Source organism: Hibiscus syriacus, unplaced genomic scaffold (genome assembly GCF_006381635.1).
Source record: "Hibiscus syriacus cultivar Baekdansim isolate YM2019G1 unplaced genomic scaffold, ASM638163v2 tig00002799_pilon, whole genome shotgun sequence".
Lineage (NCBI taxonomy): Eukaryota > Viridiplantae > Streptophyta > Magnoliopsida > Malvales > Malvaceae > Hibiscus > Hibiscus syriacus.
Window position 1 is genome coordinate 562,475 of NW_024061945.1, and position 21,929 is coordinate 584,403.

Sequence of the window (21,929 nt, forward strand, 5' to 3'; positions counted from 1 at the left end):
TAATAATGTTGTTGTCCAGTGACATCAATTCCTACTCAATTGCTTTTTTCCACTTAGTATCCTTCAATGTTTCTTCCACCGTATTTGGAATAGTAATGTTGTCTACACTGGTTGTAAAATTCTTAAAGTAAGGCATTAGCTTTCCATATGCAACAAATCTTTTAATCAGATAATTTGTGCATCTTCTTACTCCTTTCTTTGAGCAATTGACAAATCACTATTATCAATTAAAGCATTTAATTAATTGGAAAAAGTTTAATTACTTCCTTCATTCTCCAAAGGATTCACGACCGGTTCTGGTTCATGCAGTGTTCATGTTGTATAGGAGGCTTAGGAATAGGTTCGGAAATTGGTATTTGAGGTGAAGCAATGTGTTGATTATGATGAGGTAGGTATGTTTTGGTTGGCTAGTTCAGTAAGTTTTTCGGTTCTGGGAAGTATGGCATTGCAGATTAGTCTGGCTGGTGTTGGATCGGTAAGTTTTCTGATTCTGGGAAGTTCGACATTGTTGATTAGTATGGCTGGTGTGGTTTAGTTTGTTGGCTCGACTGGTTCAGAGTTGCTAGTCGGTCAAAAAACGAAAGATGCAGATTAAGTAACAATGATTTTGAGTCAAAAATTTAGTATGCATTATATGACTCCCCCTGAATACCAATTTTAAGGAAAAAATTATTTCTTCAAAGAAAGCAACATCTATGGTAACAAAGAATTTCACAATACTAAGACAATAACGCCGATAGCCCTTTTGAGTTGAAGAATAACCAAGAAACACACAACGTAATGCTCGAGGATCTAATTCTAACCTTGAAGGAACATTGTTATGGACAAACACAGTACATCTAAAAACTCTAAGGGGTAATAGGAAGTCATAGGTTTAAGATTGGGGAAAAACTAAAGAAAACCTCTCGAAACAAATTGTAATGGTATACTGGGCAAACAGTTAATCAAATATGTGGCAGTTAAAAGGGCTCCCCCCCCCCAAAAAAAATGACGATGAACATTTGTGGAAAAAAAAGAGACCAACTAATCTCAAGAAGATGTCTATTTTTTGCTCAGCAATCACATTTTGTTGAGGATAATTGACACATGAGGTGGGAATAATAATCCCTTTTTCGTGAAAGAAAGAACCCAAGATATTGGCAAATACTCACTACCATTTTCAGAATGAAAAATCTGGATAGAACACTGAAATTGGATTTTTACCATCTTATGGAACTGTTTGAATATCTCTCAAACTTCGAATTTAGCTTTCATGAGAAAGGTCTAGGTAGTACGAGTGAGATTATTAATAAAGGAAATAAACCACCAAAATCCATGTAAAAATGATACCCTGAATGGACCCCAAATATCACTATAAATCATGGCAAATGGTTTAGCTGGTTTGTACTGATAAGGAAGATAAACATTCTTTATTTGTTCAAAAAGAAGGTAAAATCATAAGTAAAGGTTTTAGGACTTTTATTGATAAATAAATGTGAAAACAACTTTGCAAGATAAAAGAAATCGAGATTTCTTAAACGAAAGTGTAATAACATTACATTGATTGAAGGTTTTAGAAAAGAGGGTTGTGTCATAACATTTAAGAAAGCAGGAGGCTGGAAAGATAAGCCGATAAAGACCCCCACAAAGTTTAGTATTGTCAATCACCTTCTTCGAGCTCAAATCCTGAAATTCACAAAAATCATAGTTAAATTTTGTAGTACAATATAACTCGGCATATAACTGCTAATGGAAATTAGATTGTAAGTGAGGTTGGGAACATAAAATACAAGTGATAAAAAATGTCTGGATTTATCGAATAGCCCATGACCGACAACACCTGAAAGAGAAACATAAGTTGTTCAGATATGCGAGATAGACAAGTCTGCATGAAAAGTGTCAAAGAGTCGAAGATCACCTGCCATATGGTCACTCGCACCAGAATCAACAATCCAGGTAGGAGTGTCGTATTTGTTAGCCAAAGTAGCAAAAGGAACTCTACCTACAGGAGGGGAAGATACATGTGCAAGTACAGATTGGGAAGGAGTATTTAGCTGACTAAAAAACTACTGTAACTCTTCGATTTGTTTCTTACTAAATGAACTTCCCTGCAAATCAGTAGGAAAAACATAATTCCCTTAAGTATCATGTTGTCGATGTTATTTGCAAGACTTCCTATCAATAGGCTTGCCTTGTAGTGTAGAAACAGTGTTTTCCGGCTCTGGTAAGAAGAGTTTTACGACAATGGTAAACAGAGTTTTCTGACACTGGTAAACAGAGTTTTCTGACACTGGTAAACAAAGTTTTTCGGTTTTGGTAAACATGTTTTTTATTCTAAAATTATTTTTATTCAAAGAACAATTGCATATTACACAAGAGGATACATGGGATTTATATGTATATGAATTAGAGACATAGATAAGATATAAGTCATTTTTTCTACAAATTAAGAGATAATTTTAGAGATAAGTTAGGATTTAAAGTTTAACTTAAACACTACTTACACTCCCCCTCCCGCTGGGGAGTAAATATTGTGTAGATACAACTTGAATGTAATTTGGTCAATGGTAATCCTTGGAAGTTCCTTGGTCAATACATCTGCTAACTAGTTTTGTGAAGGGACGTAGTTTAATTGCACAGTTCTGCCATTTACTTTTTATGTAATAAGGTGTCTGTCGATCTCCACATGTTTTGTTCTGTCGTGGTGCACTGGATTCTTTGCAATGCTTATTGCATATTTGTTGTCACTCTGAAGTTCAAAATTGTTGTTTTAGCACATCTCTAGTTCAATTAAGAGTCTTTGTAGCCAAATTCCTTCACATATTCTGAGTATTATCGCCCTTTATTATGCTTCTGCACTGCTTCTAGAGACTAATGATTGTTTCTTGCTTCTCCATGTCACTAGGTTTCCCCAGACAAATTAGTAGTATCCCATGGTTGACCTTCTATCTATTAATTCTCCAGTCCAGCTTGAATCTGAGAAGATTTTAACTGTTATGTATTCATTTTTTCTAAAAATCAACCCATGTCTTGGTATCATCTTTAGATATCTTAAGATTTGATTAACTGCCTCGAAATGTTCTTCTCTTGGATCATTCATGTATTGACTAACAATGCTAATAGAAAAATTAATGTCAGGTCTAGTTAGAGATAGATAAATGAGTTTACCAACTAGAATCTGATAATGTTCCTTGTTTACCAGGTTTCCTTCTTTACTCAATTTCAAGTTAACTTCCATAGGAGTTTTCGAGGGCTTACAGTTAGTCAATCCAGTTTCAGAAAGTAAGTCTAGCATATACTTTCTTTGATTTATGACAATTCCTTCTTATGATCTCACTACCTACATGCCTAGGAAAAATCTTAGAGTTTCCAAATATTTGGTTTCAAACTCTTTTGCTAGTAATGTCTTCAACTTCTCGATTTATACCAAGTCATCACCCGTGATAATGATATCATCAACGTATACAATCAAGATTGACTTCTTCTTATCAAGAACGGTTTTACAAACAGAGTGTCATCGTATTGACACTGTTTGTAGTTGTCTTGTAACATTACCTTCGTGAATCTATCAGACCAAGCTCGAGGTGATTGTTTTAGACCATATAAGGATTTAAGTAATTTACATACCCAGTTATTTCCAGAATGAATTCCTGGAGGAACTTGCATATAGACCTCTTCTTCAAGATTACCATTAAGAAATGCATTTTTATGTCTAGTTGGTGAAGTATCCAATCCTTGTTCACTTCCAATGATAATAGAACTCGAACACTGTTGAGTTTTGCAACTAGAGCAAAGGTCTCCTGATAGTCAACTCCATAAGGCTGAGTGAACCCTTTTGCCACAGTCTATCCTTATATCTCTCAATTTTTTCATCTTCTATGAATTTCACAGTAAATACCCATGTACAGCCGATTGGTTTCTTGTCTTTAGGTAGATCAACAATGACCCAGGTTTTGTTGTTTTCTAGAACTCAAATTTCTTCTTCAACTACCTTTTTCCACTCAGCAATTTTTAATACCTCATCTATGGTCTCTGGAATGTGAATATGATCAACCTGAGCTGTAAAAGTCTTAAAACCATACTTTAGTTTCCCATAAGCAACATATTTAATAATAGGATGAGTTGGAAATCGTCTAACTCCCTTTCTTTGAGCAATTGGTAATTCACTAGTATCAATTACCATATCTAACTTACTTTGGTCACTATCTCCTTTTTCTGTCGATGAATTTAAACCCAATTCTAGCTCTAGACAATGCATTGGATGTAGTGTGGAAGGTAGGGCTTGTTTGGGTCTTTTTTTTGTAGATGAGTATATCGGTAGATGGTCTAGGTGTTTCATGAGATTCGATGGATTAATGGATAGGTTTTCATTATCAGATGTGGTGGTGTTAGGAGGTTATGGAGTGGTAGTTTTTTTAGTAGAATAGGGAATGATGGGTAACTCAGTAATAATCGGTAAAAATTGAAATTCAAACTCACTCTCCCCCTGGATTTCGGTTTTTGAGAAGAATGGTTTATGTTCTTGAAAAGTGTCATCCATAGATGTGAATAACCTTTTTGTAGAATAAGAGTAGCAACGATAACCTTCTGATGGGATGAATAACCAACAAAGACACACTAAATTCCCCGAGGATCAAGTTTAGATTTATGAGGATTGTGTTCATGGACAAAGGAAGTACAACCAAAGACACGAAGAGGAACAGAAGAGTTAAAAGGTTTGAAGTGAGGGAATTTAGTGAAAAGGATATCCTGTGGACACTTAAAGGCAATAATCTTACTAGGAAAATGATTGATTAGAAAAGTAGTTATTAAGAGATCCTCACCCAAAATGTATTTCAGAACATTAGAAGAAAAAATGGGTGCTTGGATTACCTCAAGAAGATTATGGTTTTTACGTTCGACGACCCCATTTTTTGTGGAGTGTCGACACAAGACGTGAGGTGGACTATTTCGTTTTCCTAGAAGAATGATCCAACGACTGAGAGATGTATTCCCCACCATTATCATATTTAAGAATGCCAATGGAACTTTGAAATTATGTTTCAACCATTTTGTGGAATCTTTTGAAGATGATACAATACTCAAATTTATCCTTCATAAGAAATGTCCAAGTGGTACGAGAGTGGTCATCAATAAAAGTAATAAACTAACGAATTCCATGTAAACCCATAACCTGTGGAGGTCTCCAAATATGGCTATGAATTAAGGAAAAGGTTTAGGGTAGCGAGAGAGAGAAAGGATAAGAACTCCAAATGTGTTTTGCAAGAGAGCAAATGTCATAAGAAAATGATGCAGGATTTTTATTAATAAATAATTTGGGAAACAATTTTGCAAGATAAGAAAAACTTGGGTTACCTAACCTAAAATGCCATAACACAATGTCGACAACCGCATCTGTGGGAGAAACTGAAACAAAAAAAGAGATAAATGGTGCAGGTGAGTGGTTGGGAAAGAGAGTATAAGGAGGAGCGTCAAGGATGTAGAGTCTACCATGATGCCTAGAATTGCCAATCACCATCCACGAGGTCAAATCCTAAAATTCATAATAATCATGAGTAAAATGAGAAGTGCAACTCAAATCGGTGGATAATTTGCTAATCGAAAGAAGATTGGAAGTCAAACTTGGAACAAATAGAACATTAGACAGAGTAATATGGTTATTAATGCGAATTGAACCACTACCCTTAACCGATGATAGGGATCCATAATGATGTAAGGCTATTCAGGCTTCTTCAATAATGGAGAAGTTGATAACCTTGTTGTTTCCTGATCTTGGAGAGACACCAAATGCTACACTTTAAATTGAAAGTAATCTGTACAATTGAAAAGAAGAAATGATTAAATGAAAATAAGGATTGAAAGAAATGAAAATTGATAAGGAATGAAATGGAAAGAATTGATATCAAAGTAGGTTTCGGAAGTGTTGAATAAATATCCTTCAAGTGTTGATGAATTTGGCCTCCAATGGTAAAATGGACATATGCCTTGTTGATGAATGAAGGATGATTTAATGGTGAATAGATGGTAAGGGAATTATGATGATATAGGCATGAAATGGTGATAGAAGATGGTGATGATATAGGCATGCAATGGTGATGGAAGATGGTGATGATATAGGCGTGAAAATGGTGATGGAAGATGGTGATGAACAGATAGTATCTTATAAAACTAAGAAGGAACCAATGCTATAAAGGAGAAAAGACTCGTTTCTTATAAGTTTTATAATGGATGGGACTAGTAAGGAGTTGAACTAGGAACTAGGAACCAGAAGTATCAAAGGGAAGGAATGACGCCACAAACTTAAGAATTAAGCTTGCTTAATTGATATAGTTCTAAAAAGAACTTGAAGAGAGAATAATCTCACAAGAGTTTTAATTTATCAAAGGGTTTAGTTACAAATGAAATGCAATAGCCTATTTATAGTCTTCAAAGGGTTTAGGCCGAATAGATACTTGATGGTTCGGCCAAGGTTGAAACCCATTTGAAAATACATGATTTTTGATGAAAATACATGATTTAAATGAAGATACATGCTCTTGGTCGAATGGTTATGTGTTGGTTCGGCCCTAAGGATGATTTGAATGCATTTGGAAGTTATTTGGGGGCCAAAATGAAGAGGAAAGAGTCTTTGGCGGAATAGGAAGCATCCCTTGGTGTTTTGGCACCAATTTAATGTCACATGGAGTGCACATGCTTGAATGATGCACATGGAAGCCTACTTGAATGTACATGGGTCTTCTTGCAATGATTTGGTGAGGTTGCAACAATAGGATGATGTCTTGAAGTCTATGGAATGAAGATAGACACAACTAGGCGTGACTTAGCTTCTAACGTGCATCTAGGTGTCATGGTCTTCAATGGGCAGCAACTTGTCATGAAAGGTCACATGTGTGTAAGGTAACCTTTCATCATTTAAGCTACTTCCCATGTGTTTGAGCTGAAGATGAGATGGCCATAGATGAAGGACATGAAGATGAGTCTTTGGCCAGCTCCTTGTGAAAAGGCACCTCTTGGGATGGAAACTCTTCACGAAAAGGTACGAATCAACAAAAATTTACCTAGACCATATTTGTAGTGCTCTGTGTGGTGGTAATGATGGTGCAACTCTCCAGCTGAAATGAGACCTCTAGATAGCTTAAAAGTCCAGCTGAAGTCAGCTATGAGCTCGGGGGCCAGCTGGTAAATTTGTCCCAAAATGATCTTGAGCTGTCCCAGAGTTGTCCTAGTCAAGTTTCCATTTCTCTTGGCACTACAAGAAAATATACCTTTAATGACACACAAAGGATGACACACGCTAATTTATGACTTGCAAAACATGTGTGTCATAAAAAAATGTCATGTTTTTTTTAAAATCTTAACGATTTATGACTTACAATAATGTGTCATATTTAATAGTCATAATCCATAAAATTTTCAAAAACACATAGTATACTTTTTAATTGTGTGTCATCTTTTGGAGTCATATTCTAATTTCCCCTATTATTTTCATCATTTCCCGCTTCTTCGCCCGCCTAATGTTTTTCACTCCTTTCATTCTCTCATTTTCTCTCCTGCTTTTCATCCTGATTCTCTTCTTCTTATTAGGCCCGAGTTTGAATCCCTAGCCTCTATCATCCATTTCCCCCTCCGATGAACTCAACGATCTCCATCTCTTCCACCGTGCCACCGTCTCTCCCTCCACCTCGTCCCACCTCTCCTCCTCCTCCCCTAAATCACTTTCTTTTCTTGACCAACACCGACCTCCATTTCTCCATTTCCATCTCGTGTTTCTGGTTATTTCTCAGTCTCACTCTTTTTGAAATCTGATTATTTTTTGCGTTGATTTATGTTTGTAATGCATCTCTTCTTTTAATGTCAGTTGAAGTTTTTTTTCCAATCATTAGACTGAAATTTGGAGATTTGACTATTTGGGTTTCGTGTAGAGTTCTGAGATATCTAAGCTCGAGGCCTGATGGCTTCTATGTCGTATTCTCCAGCTCCATTTACTGGAACTTCAGCTTCCGATCTTCTTCGAAGCTCCAGTAATGGCGTGAACAGCATCCCTCTTGAAACCCTAGAGATGCCACGATTTGATGTGTCAAAAAGGGGTGTAACTATAGTTGCAAAGCTGAGGAAAGTGAATCATGAATATCCGTGGCCTACAGATCCGGATCCAAATGTGAAAGGCGGAGTCCTAAGTCATCTTTCCCATTTCAATCCTTTGAAAGAAAAGCAAAAGGCTGTTACTTTGGATTTAGAGAATCCCCTTGTAAATTTGGAGAAGAATATGATTGATGTAATTCCTTATTTATATTGACTTTTGGTTTTTCTGATCATAACAAGCCCGTGGTTGCTTCAAATTATGTGTTTGTTTCATATGCAGGTGAGGAGGATGTAAAATGAAACTGGATTGGACTTCAGTGATCAGATTATATTATTGGAGAATAAATATCAACAGGTACAATTATTTTGTTTGAGACAATCTGAGAGTACTTTAGTTGTTTCCATGAAGTAATATAATTTCTAGTTATACATTTATATGTTCCTCTGAGTGGATACATATTCAGCCTATTAATGAGAGTGAAGTTGAGTATGGAATATGTTTTCGTGCTCAATTTAATTATACCAAAACTGAAAATTAGGTCAGAAAGTTATATTTAATATTGGCTGATAAAATGTTTCTGATGTTGCATTTTCTATGTCATTTATTTATTATTTAGAATTTTATTATAGTACTTGATTTTATTTTTGGATTCATTCTCTTATTACAGAGGATTATCAATAGTAGAACATTTATATGCTTGCTTGAAATTTTGTGGTGTGAAACTCCAAAATCTATGATTCTTCTTTAAGTCTGATGTAAGCTTGATACCTTAATAAGGGATTAGCTTAATTAAATGTTTTAGAAAAGGCTTGCACACTATTTAGTGTTGATGTGCTGTCAAAGATATTGATGTTTCACCATGTTTGTCGTTTCCGATTAACTCTTATAATCCTTTCTGTTATTTATTTCAGGCCTTGAAGGACTTATACACACATCTAACCCCTATACAACATGTGAACATTGCCCGACACCCTAACAGACCTACATTCCTTGATCATGTATTTAGCATTACTGATAAGGTTTGGTGGTTGCATGACCTTTAACTCGGATATTAAATTTTTCATATTTTGTTAACATTATCTTTAACACCCATTGTGTGGAGGTGAAGAATTGTTCTAATAAATGTTTTATATATTCTTTTGTGTCTAGTTTGTGGAACTTCATGGAGATTGATCGGGGTATGACGATCCAGCTATTGTTATTGGTATAGGAACCATAGATGGTAGGCGATACATGTTTATTGGTCAGCAAAAGGGTAGAAACACTTTTATCTGCATATTCAGCGTATCTTTGGAATGCCAACTCCCCATGGGTAAGTATATGAAACTTGCATGTTGAATTTTACCTTTCAAAGAGAGAATCTATTACTCTTAACTGATATTTAGGAAATGCTTACAGCTACAGGAAGGCTCTGCGCATGATGTATTATGCAGATCATCATGGTTTTCCTATAATTACTTTTATTCACACTCCTGGGGCGTATGCTGACCTTAAATCTGAGGAGCTGGGTCAAGTATGAGGACTATTGTATTATGAAGCATACCATATCTACTTTTAATGTTAGCACAACTGATTTTTATGCGTTACATTCATGTAGGGTGAAGTTATTGCCCATAATTCAGGGAAGGTGGCTCTGGCGGTGCCTTGGCCATTGGTTATGCTAATAAATTATTGATGTTGGAAACTGTAGTCTTTTATGTTGCCAGGTATTCACATGTTGTATATTGTTTTTATTGAATGTTGTTTAAGCCTGTACAACCTGCCTTTTTGATCCCACACAATATATGATATTGCAATTGGTTAAAACCTTATTTTTCCTCGTACCTGGTAAGATTGTATATTACTCCTTGTAAATGTTGATCTTTTTTAGATGACATTTCTAATTGTGCTGATATTTCATTTCTTTCCTATTTCTTTAAAAGATATAGTCCAGAAGCATGTGCTGTAATTTTGTGGAAGACTGCCAAAGCTTCTCCAAAGGTTCGAAATAAATTATTGGTTTTAGGCTTATTTTTTAGTATTTTTCATTTTTTATTAGTATTTAAGGTTTCCAATTATAGCTCATGTCAAAACGACATTTGAAATGTAAGTGCTATTATTTATCTAAAATAGCTGTTATTATTCTCAATTACTGCTTAGCTATAGTATCGATGTTCTCTTTCCTAAACAAATGTTCTCGGTGTTGTAGATATGCAACATGTGTAATACCTTTAAGTGCCTTCTTTGCATCAAGTCTTTGGCAAGTATTTACTGTGGTATGAATGGAATTTGTGTTTGGTGTGTGGTGTAGTGTTTTCCTTATTATGGTGTGGTTTGTGTTGTGTAATGAGTTACTTCTATGGTTTGTGTTGCATCAAGTTGCCTTCTTTGTATAATGAAGTTTCTTAATTAAACCAGGATCCTAATTTGTTGAATTACTGCCATTTGTCTTGCTCTGTGTTTTCATATCTTAATGCCTTACCCTGAAATACTAGTTCTGACAGCACTAATTTGTTTTTCTTATACTTTTAATGAAAATTAAATTTTAAAAGCATTTAACTGTTGAGTTGCCAAAAGGTTTATGCTATAGGCTACAATTTGCTTATACGATATAGAGCTTATTATGTATTGGCTGCGCAAAATTTTGACATCTTTGTTTTATTTTGCTTACCTTTTGTTGATATTATTTTTGCATATTCTAAGCATCCTCATTTTTTTTTTGTCAATACATGTTTGGCAATACTGCATATTTGCACATATCTGTGGCTTTTATCCATATGCTCAAAGCTCTAAGTGTGTGGAAACAAATTGCATTATTTGATTACATCCAACGAAATCACTCTATAATTGTAATGACTGGCTATTTATGTTTGCAATATTACAGTGCCAGTGGTAACATTTTTCATGGGTGTCATGTGTATATATTGTATGCAAATGGATTGCTTATATACAATATGATATACATATTTAGTATTATGAGGCATTAAATGTGATTTAGTTTGATTATTTGTCAATCTACAATATATATATGTATATATATATAATTTACGAAATACAATCACGACACACGAATGTGTGTCATCTTCATTTATGACGGGGGCTTCAATGAAACGCAATGTAAGTCATATATGTTTGTCATTAATTTATGACACACAAATGTGTCATCTTTATTTATGACAGGGGCTTCAATGACGTTCAATGCACGTCATAAATGAGCGTCAAAAATGTGCCATAAATGCGTGTCATAAATGTGCGTCATAGATTTATGACACATAATTGCGTGTCATCTAAGATTCATGTCGGTGGCTTCAACGACAGGCATTTGTGTCATCCGCACCCATAGATGACATGCAATGCGCGTCATTAAAGGGGTTTTTTCTAGTAGTGTGGACTCCAATGCTAGCTTTAAGTTATCTCCCATCATGTGGCTGCCTATGTACCTACAAAAGAAAGCATAATATAAGCTAAGTATTTAAATTAAATAACTTATAATATAAAGATGTAAACTATAGGTTATAATAATAACTCATGCATCATATGTTAATGAATGAATATTATTATTATAAATATAGATTATATGATTGAATATCAATCAATGATGCAACCCATATAATGAATGAATGCACATGTTATGATAATTCAAGTATAGTCTAGTCTGCAAATGTATGCTTATAATAATATATAGTGCACAAATAAGTAAATATAAGATAAAGTAAGGTAGAACTCCCTTAGAACTAGATTTGAATAACATCCATGGTGTGATCAAGCCATGGAGAAAATTGGAGCTAGACAGAATCACATCATCATCCCCTTCTTTTAGGTGATTTGTCCTCAAATCGAAATGTGACTTCTCCTTAGTGTCCTCTCATCCGTTAGACGCAAAAGTGATCTTTATGAAAAGATTATTTTCATAAGTCATGTCCTTTGAATAAGTTCTTTGAATATACATGTCCTGAAAAGAAAGATAACTCTCATAAGTAAAGACACGATTGAATATAAATAAAGGAAAATTGTACTTCCTGTGGGTGTTTGATGGTTGGTTAAAAATCATGTATATTGAAGACATGTTACTTTGAATGATCATGTCCCATGGCATCCAAAAAGTCATGTCTATTGGATCATGAAAATTCATGATTTTATACTCTTGAAGGGTCACGTCCATTAAGCCTTTATGATTCACGTCTCTTGGCTCTTTCCTTGACAAATTGTGTCTTTTGAATCATCCTTGTCATCACAAATTGATAAGATAAGGCCACATACATGAATTGAATTGCTAAAATGAATTCAAATTAAGTAAATGAAAAACTATTGACAAGATAAATGGACATATCAAACCAGGGTGGATGTTTAATGGGAGTTGGTTGCTGAATTATTTTCAAAATTGGCAATGTACTTGAAATATCAACGGACACAACTCTTGGCACTTCAAGTGACGTTTCTCTTGGAACTTCAAAAGACGTTATCTTTGAAACATCAAGAGATATGTTTCATTTATCACCAAAATTAACAACTATTTGTTCTTCAAAAGTCACATCTTTTAGTACTCCAAAAGCCATGATTCTTGAATCATCACCTTGAAAAGATACATCTCTGAAATTGCCCTGCAAAACAGAAGGAAGAATAAGAGAAGAAAGGTTAGATAAAATTTGTTCTTCACTATCCTCTTTTTCTCCAAATTCATCTTTCTTATTTTCAAATCCAATGTTTTCTTCATCTACTCTTTGATTCTCATTATTTTCAACGTTTTTGAATGATTCCATTCTTTTCTTCAAGTGGTGATGGTCTTAATTCACTTGACTAGGAGAAAGTGGCGCCAAAGTGAATTTCTTGCCATTATGGGTTATAGAAAATCTGTTTGTAAACCCATCATGGATTGCTCGTCTGTCGAATTGTCACGATCTTCCCAAAAGTATATGTCCAGCATCCATTGGTACAACATCACAAAGAAATTCATCTTGATATTTGCCAATTGAAAATGGGATGACAACTTGCTTTGTGACTTCTAACTCTTCATCTTCATTTAAACCTTGCAAAACATATGGGTTGGGATGTTTGAAAGTTGTAAGTCCCAACTTCGTGACCATGTATGTGCTTGCAAGATTTTCACAACTTCCTCCGTCAATAGCTACAAGACACACTTTACCATCTACATGGAAACGAGTGTGAAATGCATTCAGTCTTTGTTGTTCATACTCCATTGAAAATATGAAAATTTGTCAGTGAAATAAAGAATGAAAATGTAAAAGGACCTTACCAAGAACACTCTCACAAAACCTCACAGTAACACTCCAAAGAAATTAAAATGTCACTCCACTCACACTCGTGTTTGCACTCGGGGATATATTCTTGGCTTTTTCTGATCCCCCTTCTGATCTCACCCTCTTGTTTGCCTTTTACCACTCAATTCTCTCTTGTGGGTTCTTTTAAAGAACTAACTCAAGATTGAGCAAGTTTCTTAGTTTGTGCGTCGGCTTTAAAAAGGAAATGGTTAGGATATAGAAATGGTTATGGTAAAAGGTATGATAGAATGGTTAAGAAAAGATAAGGTAACGAAATAAGGAAGGATGAAAGAAAAGGAAATGAAATAGAGAGAAAATGAAGATAACTTACAACCCAAGTTGCAACACTTACTATCTTCCTTCACAAGAAACAACAAGGATACCTCCTTCTAGTTTGTTGTTGGGCGGATTGTTTTGTGCTTCTCTTTGAGTGTACTTTGCAACTTTCTTCACTTCTTTTTCTTTGAATTTTTTTCTTATTTTTTCTTTTCTTTCTTTTGCACTCCAAATTTTTGTAGGATTCTTTTCTTTTGCTTTTGTTTTTCTTCTTTCTTTTGCTTTTTGTTGCAGCACTTGATTGTCAATCCAACAAAGCTATGATTACCTTGATGTAAGGCTATTCAGCTTCTTCAATAATGGAGAAGTTGATAACCTTGTTGTTTCCTGATCTAGGAGAGACACTAAATGCTACACTTTGAATTGAATATAATCTGCACAATTGAAAAGAAGATATGATTAAATGAAAATAAGGATTGAAAGAAATAGAAATTGATAAGGAATAAAATGGAAAGAATTGATATCAAAGTAGGTTGCGGAAGTGTTGAATAAATATCCTTCAAGCGTTGATGAATTCGGCCTCCAATGGTGAAATGGACGTATGCCTTGTTGATGAATGAAGGATGATTTAATGGTGAATAGATGGTAAGGGAATGGTGATGATATAGGCGTGAAATGGTGATAGAAGATGGTGATGATACAGGCATGCAATGGTGATGGAAGATGGTGATGATATAGGCGTGAAAATGGTGATTGAAGATGGGGATCAACAGATAGTATCTTATAAAACTAAGAAGGAACCAATGCTATAAAGGAGCAAAGACTCGTTTCTTATAAGTTTTATAAGGGATGGTAGTAAGGACTTTGACACACTAGTTATAAGAACTAGGAACCAGAAGTATCAAGGAGAAGGAATGGCACCACAAACTTAAGAATTAAGCTTGCTTAATCGATATTGTTCTAAAAATAACTTGAAGGGAGAATAATCTCCCAAGAGTTTTAATTTATCAAAGGGTTCAGTTACAAATGAAATGCAATAGCCTATTTATAGTTTTCAAAGGGTTTAGCCCGAATAGATACTTGATGGTTTGGCCAAGGTTGAAACCCCTTTGAAAATACATGATTTTTTATGAAAATACATGATTTAAATGAAGATACATGCTCTTGGCCGAATGGTTATGTGTTGGTTAGGCCCTAAGGATGATTTGAATGCATTTGGAAGTTATTTGGGCGCCAAAATGAAGAGGAAAGAGTCTTTGGCCAAATAGGAAGCATCCCTTGGTGTTTTGGCACCAATTTGATGTCACATGGAGTGCACATGCTTGAATGATGCACATGGCACTCTACTTGAATGCACATGGGTCTTCTTGCAATGCATTGGAGAGGTTGTAACCATAGGATGATGTCTTGAAGTCCATGGAATAAAGATAGACAACAGCTAAGCGTGACTTAGCTTCCAACATGCATCTAGGTGTCATGGTCTTCAATGGGCAACAACTTGTCATGAAAGGTCACATGTGTGTAAGGTAAATTTTCATCATTTGAGCTACTTCCCATGTGTTTGAGTTGAAGATGAGTTGGCCATAGATGAAGGACATGAAGATGAGTCTTTGGTCAGCTCCTTGTGAAAAGGGTAACTCTTCACGAAAAGGTATGAATCCACAAAAATTGACCTAGACCATATTTGTAGTGCTCTATGTGGTGGTAATGATGGTGCAACTCTCCAGCTGAAATGAGACCTCTAGCTAGCTCAAAAGTCCAGCTCAAGTCAGCTATGAGCTCGTGGGTCAGCTGGCAACTTTGTCCCAAAATGATCTTGAGGTATCCGGAGTTGTCCTAGTCAAGTTTCCATAGCTCTTGGACTCCAATGCTAGCTTTAAGTTAGCTCCCATCATGTGGCCGCCTATGTACCTATAAAAGAAAGCATAAAATAAGCTAAGTATTTAAATTAAATAACTTATAATATAAAGATGTAAACTATAGGTTATAATAATAACTCATTCATCATATGTTAATGAATGAATATTATTATTATAACTATAGATTATATGCTTGAATATCAATCAATGATGCAAACCATATAATGAATGAATGCACATGTTATGATAATTAGAGTATAGTCTAGTCTGCAAATGTATGCTTATAATATAATATAGTGTATAAATAAGTAAATATAAGATAAAAGTAAGGTAGAACTCCCTTAGAACCAGATTTGAATGACATCCATGGTGTGATCAAGTCATGGAGAAAATTAGAGCTAGACAGGATTACATCACATCAGTAGTACGAACACTGCATGAGATACCATTTCTGTGAAATATAGAAAATAAATTTAAGTTGTCCGTCATATGATCACTTGCTCCGGAATAAAATCCAAGAGACACCCCCTGGTGAAGGGGATAAGAAGGTAAAAGGAGAACTACCTTCACTAACAGTGAATGAAGACTTGTACTTAGTAGCAGGAGCAATCTGTAAATGAATAAACATCTGCCGTAGATCGTCCAGATGTTGACAAGAAAAGGAACCACCCTCCAATGTCATTACATCAGAGCTACCATGAAATATATACGAGGAGAATTTAGATGGAGTCCAGTTGGCTAGACGGCTATGGAGCTTCCAGCATTTATCACGAACATGACCAGGTTTCTGACAGTGATCGTACCAATGATGGCCTTTCTTGACACGGGTGTCACATAATGAATGGGCATCTAAGGAGGAACTTTCAACCGGTGGAGGAAGCATCAGAGAGATGCGGCTTTCTTCACGATGAACTTTAAAGAACACCTTACGAAGAGACAGAGGAGGCTTGATGCCCAGAATCTAGCCACAAACATCATCAAGAGAGACGGACAGTCCCGTTAGGAATTCAAAAATACATCATTTTTCAAGTAACCCTTTATAGAGTTTGGCATTTACATCGATTTTCCAATCGGAAGACTTAAACAAATAAATTTGCTACTATAAGCGAGATAGCTGAGTGAAGTATTGGGTAACAGTGAGATCTCCCTGCTTCAAGTTGTTGATTCATTATTCAATAGCAAACAGAGCGGAAGAGTTTTCCTGATTGGAGTACATCTCCTTAGCAGCGTTCTAAATTTCTGAGGCGGTGGTGTAGAGCATAAAGTTCGCGCTAATGTCAGGTAACATAGAGTTGAGGAGCCTGGACATAATAGTGGTGTTCTCGATGAGCCAAGTGTCGTATTGTGGGTCGGAGGGATTGGGGATATGCATATTGTCATAGAGATATTATTGTTTTCGGGACTGGTGATGAACAGATGCACAGAATGAGACCAGGTAATGTAATTCTCATAATTTAGACGATAACAAGTAATGGATGAGGAAATCGATTCGGAATGGGATGGTTGAACAATGGAAGTATCTGCCTCAGATGGAAGGTTAGATGAAGAAGGATATTCGATGATTGCCGAGGAATTGAGAGCTTGGGATATGTCGTGAACTAGTAGTGAACACTGCTATAAGTGATAATCGGAGATTTGAGGAGATCAACGCGAGGATGAGTATCTAATATGTTGTAGGCGAGGAGATAGTGTTGGTCGGAAAGTTACCATAGCGGCGGAACAGTTACCAAACAGCAGAACAGGAAGAGCTACCGCTGTGATGAGGGTATCGCTGGACCGACGCGCGACAAGAGCTATGAAGAGAGCAACACTGCGGTAGAAGCGGCAATGCTGTGGTTGCACAGCAAGAATAATGGCGCTACAAAGGGGCGATGTTGTGAAGAGAGTGGCATTACGATGATGACGACGATGCAAGGGGGATTTCACAATTAGAAGGACGGTAGTGCACAGAACGCACACTGCTGGTCGGAAGGATGACGAACGGCGGCGGCAGCAAGGCTGAGATCGATACCGGCGACTGATACCATGTAGAAACTGAGTTTTTTGGCTCTGATAAATAGAGTTTTTCGGTTTTGGTAAACAAATTTTTTTTATTCACTTGCATATTACACAAGAGGATACATGGGATTTTTATATACATGAATTAAAGACCTTGATAAGATAGGAGTCATCTTTCTACAAATTAGGAGATAGTTTTAGAGATAAGTTAGGATTTAGAGTTTAACTTAAACACTACTTACATGTAGCTTCTAATAAAAATCCATCACATGTACATCCTTCTTACAATAGTCACACTAAGGTCTCCCCTTCTTCGACCAAGAAGTATTTTGGGAGTGAGTGAGTAGTGCAAAGCCTTTAGCTGGCAGCGAATCAAGAAGCATAATCGTGCATCGACTTTCTTCGTGTCAAACTTCAGAGAAATCTTCCCAGATTGAAAGATGAGGTTTAAGCTCCAATACTTGTACTCGAACCACATCAAGAACCCAATGCAGACCATACAAAAATTGAAACATCCGACGTTGTTCAACAATCTTCTTTAACAATTGAGCATCGTCTACATGCCACCATTCATGATATTCAAACAAATTGAGTTGCTACCACAGTCATGTTGTCATGTTTGAGATATGCAAGTTGACACTCAATCCCAAAATAGTGCAATGAAAGTTTCATGATTCGAATACGTAGCCTTTGTAGGACTGCAAATTTTAGCAACTGTTTCGAACTGCAAATAGCTCTCATACTTCAGAAATCATGGAGTTAATGAGCCATGAAAAAATCATGGTATTCTCACTAAGATAAGTGGAATATTGAAGGTCTGTCATAGCATAACCAATGTGGTCTCCAAAAGGTATTGTTGTTTGCGCGGGCCAGTGATATAAAGGTAGACAGATTGGGACCAAGAGATATAATTGTCACCTTTCAATCGATGAAAAGTTATAGAGGCAGAGGATATGTACGTTAGGGCTGAATGGGATGGATGAACGAGGAGTTCCGAGGTGGCCTCTGACGAAGAAGAAGTGAAAGTCATGGTCGGCTAGGGTTAGGGTAAAAGGACCGCTCATCTAAATTGATACCATGTTGCTAAAGAAGATTCTTAAAAGAGAAGGGAAAAACTATCAATCATATATTTTTATGGAGTAAGCACAACTTGCTTTATACATTGTCTAGGAGTATTTTGTTAGAACTAAACTACCTAGTAGTTATAACTTTCTAAGAGTTAGTATTAAGTTAAACTATTAACAAGTATACAAGATAAGCTTATCGCAAATCCTACAGTTAGCTTAATAGGGAAGGCCATAATATTTTATGTTAGGGGGTGAACTTATAAAATTTCAGGGGTAGTGAAAACATGTTATCAATATAAAATAAAAAAATATCTAAAATATATGAAAATTTGAAATTTTCAAGGAGGTTACTGCTCCCACCCGCCCCCCTTCGATCCATTTCTGGTTAGCAAGACATTTAGATTTCTATTAGGAGACCAATGTTGAGACTTTCACATACCAAGGACTGTTAACTTTTGTATTCATTGCTTAAAAATTTCTATTTCTTAAAATTGATGCAGTTTTTGAGCAAGTTACGAAGAATGCTGTTCAGGGCCTGTGTGCTCGACGTTCAAAGCTTAACTTTGTTGGTGCTCACGTCAATGTGTTTACCGGTGAATGGACACAGAAGGTAACTTCTGTTTTACTTTGATCACATGATCATTGGACTCGTGGTTTTCTGTTTTTGTAACGGTTATATCAATGTTCTTCAATTGTTTAGTCGTGAACTGGATAGTAAAGGATTAAATCTTCTGCTCCTATTGAGTCATTCTTTTCCATTATGTTGAAGTAAGTCTTTTCTATAAGAGAGATGTTGAACTTCTTTGATGTGATCATTAACTATTCTTTTGAAATTTACTGTTACATCTTCTCATTCTATTGTGAATCTTTTGTTTCCTTCGATCATTAACTATTGGTAATCTTACATTACCGGGAATGGGATTCCCGAGCTAACCAAACGTGGGAATGTGGATTCCATTCCCATGGGAATCCAACATTCCCCCATCCAAACACCCCTTAAGGAGTAAATATTTTCATAGGATTAATGTGCCTTGCTAATTTCCTTCTCGATATGCAGACATTGAACAGAAAAACTCATAATTATGAATTTGCACGAAGTAGATACTCAACTTCAGCTTTACTCATTAATCCATCAACCTCCCACTGGACCCATCTTTGTTTTTCCTTCGGTTGCTTTCATTTATCCATACTGACCAGCTGCGAATTGCGATTGATTCTATTTTGCTTTGCAGGATGCTGGAATAGGGACAAGCATTGACTCCTACGAGTATCTTCTGATGGTCCGTCACATGACTCGAAATTAATGTACATTGTAACTTTGTAATCACAATTTAAAATAGAGAATTATATAATATATATTTCCTTTTCAGGCATATTTATTATTTGGAGATGAAGAGTATTTGTTCATATTCCAAGAAGCATACAGCGCCGTTATGTACTATCTTTACAATGATCCCTGGTAAAAACTTGTGCTCTTTTGTCCCACTTTAATTAAATTTTCCTTTCTCTTATTTTATTATACATGGTATCATTTTCGGCATTTTCCGTGCATCATATATTTGGACTTTCTCATCTCTTTCTCTCTCTTTTGCCTTTAATTTTGATTTACTTCCTTAGATATATACAGGTCAATATGGATTCGGCTGCTATTGTCTGGCCACTATTTAACAATTTACAGGCATTTTGGCCAGGGCTTCAGGTTATCATTTATTAATATTTTCTGATGTAAACTTCAAAATATATTTGTGTAACAATAAATTATGTGATTGACTATTGGGTAATCAGTGGTTTACCATTTTTTAAAGGTTTTAGCAGGAGATATCGATCCTGCTATTCGAACACATACTGCCTTCTTCAGTGTCTGGAAAAGATACGGTTTTACTCCCGAGGGTTTTAATCTTGCTGCACTTAGTGTTCAGGTGAAATATTTGTGTAACCTCTGAACATGCTCAGGTGAAATATTTGTGGCTCCTTTTCGAGTTGGCTGTGGGTCCCGACAACCTTGTTGAAAGTGGACTGTACAAGTAAGATTTAGGTTTCCTTGGGCCCTTTTGTTAACAAAAAAAATATATATTTGTATACCATGAAACAAGCTACATTTTCTTAATGGAAAAAAAATCCATTTTTAGATACTTATATGGCACCGAGGGCCACTTGTTGCCTGCGACACCTCAAATATCCTTATTACAAGAGCATTGTTCATATTTTGTGGCTTATTGTAACCGTGGCTGCTTAAAAGAAGAGTCTCGTGCATCAGACAAGTCTGTTGATTCTCAAGAAACTAATGGTAGTAGAGCTTCTGAGGGTTGGGTTCGCTCTGCATTTCCGTTGGACTCTTCTTCTTTCGAGGCATCTTCTTTATCAGGGTTGATCAGGGTTTTAAATAGCGGTCTGCGACCGCGACCGCACCCATGAAATAGTGGTAGCGCTGCCTTCTAATATACCTACTATACTCGCAATAGCGCCCGCTATGGCCACAATAGCGTCCGTTATGACCGCAATCGAGGTAAACGTGACATGACTGAAAACGCGACCGCGATCGCTATTTGAATCCCTGGTGTTGGTTAAGGTTAGTATTGAGATAATTCAGAATTAAATTTATGTATACTGTTACGAGTTTTGTTCCCTCTACCCTGTTTTTTGTGTGTTTTCCACTGGATTAATGTTTGTTCTCTCAGTGCCTACATAAGAATTTCGATATCCGCTGTCTCCGAAATGAGTTTCGTTATTTCTAGTTATAGTGGGATGGGATCGCTTCTAAACACTTTTTCTTATGGCTAAAAATTGCGAATAAACAAGCGGCTATGGAGTTTGAGCCCTTTTATTTTGAATAACTGTTTCATGTGTAAGGTAAATGAATGTGTTCTTCTCATTCTTAGAAGTTCACTTCTTTTACACAGGGCCTTTGTCCGGGACTAACTCTTGCGCAGAAGTATGGCATTTCGTATCTAGCTTTGGTTGATAAACTTAATGAAGATAGTTCTGCTAAACAACAAGATACCGTGGTTCAGAGCCATGCCATAGTCTTCGTTTCCGACCAAATTGCTAATCAATCATTATCTGGCGACAGTTACAATGTTAAAGAATCAACTGGGAAGGAACCCGAGAGTGATCCATCTCAATCGTGAAAAGGCTTCCTGAGCTTGTATAACTAACCAGAGGTAGTTTGTCCCCTAAACAATATTATGACAAAACCAGAACTCAGCTCTTTCCTTTTTGCTATTTCCTTGAGTGAACATTGACCGCTCGGGAAGTTTATTTGACAGCACACATACTGTTATACTCAACAGGCTCCAACAATCCGGCAACAACTGTCAATACGATGAGTATATTTTTGAGGTTAGAGTTGTAAGATATCTGTGCTGTTATGCTGGCTTGGGTATTGTCGAGAAAAACGAAAGTAGACGCT

At 36.1% G+C, this 21,929-nt stretch overlaps 1 pseudogene; it reads left to right on the plus strand.

Annotated features, from left to right (window-relative positions):
- LOC120151137 overlaps window positions 1-21,702 on the plus strand; it is a 33,293-nt pseudogene extending 11,591 nt beyond the window's left edge.
- The last annotated feature ends 227 nt before the right edge of the window (window positions 21,703-21,929 follow it).